Below are 7,196 nucleotides of genomic sequence, written 5' to 3'. Positions count from 1 at the left end.
GGATTTGCCCTCATCAGACTCATACTTTCGCGATTTACACATACTTGTTGAACAGATTCTGGGTTTTTTCTGGTTTGGATCACGTAGTAATGTGGTACCACACTGAAACAATCCACTAAACCTGGTTTCGATCAATATTTTTGAGGATGACGCATGTTATGTCTAGGTTGGGCAAGGGATTTGCCCTCATCAGACTCATACTTTCGCATACTTCACATACTTGTTGAACACATCCTGGGTTTTTTTCTGGTGTGGACCACGTAGTAATGTGGTACCACACTGAAACAGTCAATTAAACCTGGTTTCGATCAATATATTAGAGGATAACGCAAGATATGTCTGGGATAGGTCTGGGATTTGCCCTCATCAGGCTCATGCTTTCGCATTTTTCACATACTTGTTGAACAGATTCTGGGTTTTTTCTGGTTTGGATCGCGTAGTAATTTGGTACCACAGTGAGGCAGTCCACTAAACCTGGTTTCGATCAATATTTTGGAGGATAACGCATGATATGTCTAGGGTAGGCCTGGGATTTGCCCTCATCAGACTCATACTTTCGCATACTCCACATACTTGTTGAACAGATCCTGGGTTTTTTACAGGTTTGGATCACGTAGTAATGTGGTACCACACTGAAACATTCAATTGAACCTGGTCGTGATAAATATTTTAGAGTATAACGCATGTTAGGTCTCGGTAAGGTCTAGGATTTGCCCTCATCAGGCACATACTTTCGCATATTTCTCATACTTCATGGCTAGATCCTGGGCTATTTCTGGATTGGATCACGTAGTAATGTGGTACCACACTGAAACAGTCAATTAAACCTGGTTTCGATCAATATTTTTGAGGATAACGTATGTTAGGTCTAGGTTAGGCCTGGGATTTTCACTCATCAGACTCATACTTTCGCATTCTTCACATACTTGTTGAACGGATCCTGGGGTTGTTCTGGTTTGGATCACGTAGTAATGTGGTACCGCACTGAAACATTCAATTAAACATGGTCTTGATAAATATTTTAGAGGATAACGCATGTTAGGTCTGGGTAAGGTCTAGGATTTGCCCTCATCAGGCTCATACTTTCGCATATTTCTCATACTTCATGACTAGATCCTGGGCTATTTCTGGATTGGATCACGTAGTAATGTGGTGCCACAATGAAACAGTCAATTAAACCTGGTTTCGATCAATATTTTGGAGGATAACGCAAGTTATGTCTAGGTTAGTTGTAGAATTTGCCCTCATCAGGGTCATACTTTCGCAGTTTTAACATACATGTTGACCTGATCGATGGTTTCTTCTGCTTTGGATCACGTAGCAAAGTGGTACCACACTGAAACAGTCAATTAAACCTGGTATCGATCAATATTTTATAGGATAACCCAAATTAGGTCTGAGATAGTTCTGGGATTTGCCCTCATCAGGGTCATACTTTCGCAGTTTTAACATACATGTTGACCTGATCGAGGGTTTTTGCTGCTTTGGATCACGTAGTAAAGTGGTGCCACACTGAAACAGTCCATTAAACCTGGTTTCGATCAATATTTTATAGGATAACCTAAGTTAGGTCTGAGATAGTTCTGGGATTTGCTCTCATCAGGGTCATACTTTCGCAGTTTTAACATACATGTTGACCTGATCGATGGTTTCTTCTGCTTTGGATCACGTAGCAAAGTGGTACCACATTGAAACAGTCAATTAAACCTGGTATCGATCAATATTTTAGAGGAGAACGCATGTTATGTCTGGGATAGGTCTGGGATTTGCCCTCATCAGGCTCATACTGTCGCGTTTTTCACATACTTGTTGAACAGATCCTGGGTTTTTTCTGGTTTGGATCACGTAGTAATGTGGTACCGCACTGAAACAGTCCATTAAACCTGGTTTCGATCAATATTTTAGAGGATAAGGCGTGTTATGTCTAGGTTAGGTGTAGGATTTGCCCTGATCAGTCTCATACCTTCGCATTCTTCACATACTTCATGGCTAGATCCTGCGCTATTTCTGGATTGGACCACGTAGTAAAGTGGTACCAAACTAAAACAGTCAATTAAACCTGGTTTCGAACAATATTTTAGATGATAACGCAAGTTATGTCTGGGATAGGTCTGGGGATTTGCCCTCATCAGTCTCATACTTTCGCGTTTTTCACATTCTTGATGAACAGATCCTGGGTTTTTTCTGGTTTGGATCACGTAGTACCGTGGTACCACACTGGAACAATCCATTAAACCTGGTTTCGATCAATATTTTAGAGAATAATTCATGTTAGGTCTAGGTTCGGTCAGGGATTTGCTCTCATCAGGCTCATACTTTCGCATATTTCTAATACTTCATGGCTAGATCCTGGGCTATTTCAGGTTTGGATCACGTAGCAATGCGGTACCACACTGAAACATTCAATTAAACCAGGTCTTGATAAATATTTTAGGGGATAAAGCATGTTAGGTCTGGGTTTGGTCTAGGATTTGCCCTCATCAGGCTCATACTTTCGCGTTTTTCACATACTTGTTGAACAGATTCTGGGTTTTTTTCTGGTTTGGATCACGTAGTAATGTGGTACCACACTGAAACAGTCCACTAAACCTGGTTTCGATCAATATTTTAGAGGATAACACATGTTAGGTCTGGGTAAGGTCTAGGAATTGCCCTCATCAGGCTCATACTTTCGCATATTTCTGATACTTCATGGCTAGATCCTGGGCTATTTCTGGATTGGATCACGTAGTAATGTGGTACCACACTGAAACAGTCCATTAAACCTGGTTTCGATCAATATTTTAGAGGATAACGCATGTTAGGTCTCGGTAAGGTCTAGGATTTGCCCTCATCAGACTCATACTTTCGCGATTTACACATACTTGTTGAACAGATTCTGGGTTTTTTCTGGTTTGGATCACGTAGTAATGTGGTACCACAATGAAACAGTCCACTAAACCTGGTTTCGATCAATATTTTTGAGGATAACGCATGTTATGTCTAGGTTAGGCAAGGGATTTGCCCTCATCAGACTCATACTTTCGCATACTTCACATACTTGTTGAACACATCCTGGGTTTTTTTCTGGTGTGGACCACGTAGTAATGTGGTACCACACTGAAACAGTCAATTAAACCTGGTTTCGATCAATATATTAGAGGATAACGCATGTTAGGTCTAGGCTAGGCCTGGGATTTGCCCTCATCAGGGTCATACTTTCGCAGTTTTAACATACATGTTGACCTGATCGAGGGATTCTTCTGCTTTGGATCACGTAGTAATGTGGTACCACACTAAAGCAGTCAATTAAACCTGGTTTCGATCAATATTTTAGAGGAAAACGCAAGATATGTCTGGGATAGGTCTGGGATTTGCCCTCATCAGGCTCATGCTTTCGCATTTTTCACATACTTGTTGAACAGATTCTGGGTTTTTTCTGGTTTGGATCGCGTAGTAATGTGGTACCACACTGAGGCAGTCCACTAAACCTGGTTTCGATCAATATTTTTGAGGATAACGCATGTTATGTCTAGGTTAGGCGAGGGATTTGCCCTCATCAGACTCATACTTTCGCATACTTCACATACTTGTTGAACAGATCCTGGGTTTTTTTCTGGTGTGGATCACGTAGTAATGTGGTACCACACTAAAACAGTCAATTAAACCTGGTTTCGATCAATATTTTAGAGGATAACGCATGTCAGGTCTGGGTAAGGTCTGGGATTTGCCCTCATCAGACTCATACTTTCGCATACTTCACATACTTGTTAAACAGATCCTGGGTTTTTTCTGGTTTCGATCATGTAGTAATGTGGTACCTCACTGAAGCAGACCATTAAACCTGGTTTCGATCAATATTTTTGAGGATGACACATGTTAGGTCTAGGTTAGGTCTGGGATTTGCTCTCATCAGGCTCATACTTTCGCATTCTTCACATACTTGTTGAACGGATCCTGGGGTTGTTCTGGTTTGGATCACGTAGTAATGTGGTACCGCACTGAAACATTCAATTAAACATGGTCTTGATAAATATTTTAGAGGATAACGCATGTTAGGTCTGGGTAAGGTCTAGGATTTGCCCTCATCAGGCTCATACTTTCGCATATTTCTCATACTTCATGACTAGATCCTGGGCTATTTCTGGATTGGATCACGTAGTAATGTGGTGCCACAATGAAACAGTCAATTAAACCTGGTTTCGATCAATATTTTGGAGGATAACGCAAGTTATGTCTAGGTTAGTTGTAGAATTTGCCCTCATCAGGGTCATACTTTCGCAGTTTTAACATACATGTTGACCTGATCGATGGTTTCTTCTGCTTTGGATCACGTAGCAAAGTGGTACCACACTGAAACAGTCAATTAAACCTGGTATCGATCAATATTTTATAGGATAACCCAAATTAGGTCTGAGATAGTTCTGGGATTTGCCCTCATCAGGGTCATACTTTCGCAGTTTTAACATACATGTTGACCTGATCGAGGGTTTTTGCTGCTTTGGATCACGTAGTAAAGTGGTGCCACACTGAAACAGTCCATTAAACCTGGTTTCGATCAATATTTTATAGGATAACCTAAGTTAGGTCTGAGATAGTTCTGGGATTTGCTCTCATCAGGGTCATACTTTCGCAGTTTTAACATACATGTTGACCTGATCGATGGTTTCTTCTGCTTTGGATCACGTAGCAAAGTGGTACCACATTGAAACAGTCAATTAAACCTGGTATCGATCAATATTTTAGAGGAGAACGCATGTTATGTCTGGGATAGGTCTGGGATTTGCCCTCATCAGGCTCATACTGTCGCGTTTTTCACATACTTGTTGAACAGATCCTGGGTTTTTTCTGGTTTGGATCACGTAGTAATGTGGTACCGCACTGAAACAGTCCATTAAACCTGGTTTCGATCAATATTTTAGAGGATAAGGCGTGTTATGTCTAGGTTAGGTGTAGGATTTGCCCTGATCAGTCTCATACCTTCGCATTCTTCACATACTTCATGGCTAGATCCTGCGCTATTTCTGGATTGGACCACGTAGTAAAGTGGTACCAAACTAAAACAGTCAATTAAACCTGGTTTCGAACAATATTTTAGATGATAACGCAAGTTATGTCTGGGATAGGTCTGGGGATTTGCCCTCATCAGTCTCATACTTTCGCGTTTTTCACATTCTTGATGAACAGATCCTGGGTTTTTTCTGGTTTGGATCACGTAGTACCGTGGTACCACACTGGAACAATCCATTAAACCTGGTTTCGATCAATATTTTAGAGAATAATTCATGTTAGGTCTAGGTTCGGTCAGGGATTTGCTCTCATCAGGCTCATACTTTCGCATATTTCTAATACTTCATGGCTAGATCCTGGGCTATTTCAGGTTTGGATCACGTAGCAATGCGGTACCACACTGAAACATTCAATTAAACCAGGTCTTGATAAATATTTTAGGGGATAAAGCATGTTAGGTCTGGGTTTGGTCTAGGATTTGCCCTCATCAGGCTCATACTTTCGCGTTTTTCACATACTTGTTGAACAGATTCTGGGTTTTTTTCTGGTTTGGATCACGTAGTAATGTGGTACCACACTGAAACAGTCCACTAAACCTGGTTTCGATCAATATTTTAGAGGATAACACATGTTAGGTCTGGGTAAGGTCTAGGAATTGCCCTCATCAGGCTCATACTTTCGCATATTTCTGATACTTCATGGCTAGATCCTGGGCTATTTCTGGATTGGATCACGTAGTAATGTGGTACCACACTGAAACAGTCCATTAAACCTGGTTTCGATCAATATTTTAGAGGATAACGCATGTTAGGTCTCGGTAAGGTCTAGGATTTGCCCTCATCAGACTCATACTTTCGCGATTTACACATACTTGTTGAACAGATTCTGGGTTTTTTCTGGTTTGGATCACGTAGTAATGTGGTACCACAATGAAACAGTCCACTAAACCTGGTTTCGATCAATATTTTTGAGGATAACGCATGTTATGTCTAGGTTAGGCAAGGGATTTGCCCTCATCAGACTCATACTTTCGCATACTTCACATACTTGTTGAACACATCCTGGGTTTTTTTCTGGTGTGGACCACGTAGTAATGTGGTACCACACTGAAACAGTCAATTAAACCTGGTTTCGATCAATATATTAGAGGATAACGCATGTTAGGTCTAGGCTAGGCCTGGGATTTGCCCTCATCAGGGTCATACTTTCGCAGTTTTAACATACATGTTGACCTGATCGAGGGATTCTTCTGCTTTGGATCACGTAGTAATGTGGTACCACACTAAAGCAGTCAATTAAACCTGGTTTCGATCAATATTTTAGAGGAAAACGCAAGATATGTCTGGGATAGGTCTGGGATTTGCCCTCATCAGGCTCATGCTTTCGCATTTTTCACATACTTGTTGAACAGATTCTGGGTTTTTTCTGGTTTGGATCGCGTAGTAATGTGGTACCACACTGAGGCAGTCCACTAAACCTGGTTTCGATCAATATTTTTGAGGATAACGCATGTTATGTCTAGGTTAGGCGAGGGATTTGCCCTCATCAGACTCATACTTTCGCATACTTCACATACTTGTTGAACAGATCCTGGGTTTTTTTCTGGTGTGGATCACGTAGTAATGTGGTACCACACTAAAACAGTCAATTAAACCTGGTTTCGATCAATATTTTAGAGGATAACGCATGTCAGGTCTGGGTAAGGTCTGGGATTTGCCCTCATCAGACTCATACTTTCGCATACTTCACATACTTGTTAAACAGATCCTGGGTTTTTTCTGGTTTCGATCATGTAGTAATGTGGTACCTCACTGAAGCAGACCATTAAACCTGGTTTCGATTATTATTTTAGAGGATGACACATGTTAGGTCTAGGTTAGGTCTGGGATTTGCTCTCATCAGGCTCATTCGTTCGCATATTTCTTATACCTGATGGCTAGATCCTGGGCTTTTTCTGGATTGGATCACGTAGTAATGTACTACCACACTGAGACAGTCGATTAAACCTGGTTTCGATCAATATTTTAGAGGATAACGCAAGATATGTCTGGGATAGGTCTGGGATTTGCCCTCATCAGGCTCATGCTTTCGCATTTTTCACATACTTGTTGAACAGATTCTGGGTTTTTTCTGGTTTGGATCGCGTAGTAATGTGGTACCACACTGAGGCAGTCCACTAAACCTGGTTTCGATCAATATTTTTGAGG

This window comes from Colletes latitarsis, unplaced genomic scaffold (genome assembly GCF_051014445.1).
Source record: "Colletes latitarsis isolate SP2378_abdomen unplaced genomic scaffold, iyColLati1 scaffold0024, whole genome shotgun sequence".
NCBI classification, from domain to species: Eukaryota; Metazoa; Arthropoda; class Insecta; order Hymenoptera; family Colletidae; genus Colletes; species Colletes latitarsis.
This window is presented reverse-complemented; position numbering follows the sequence as displayed.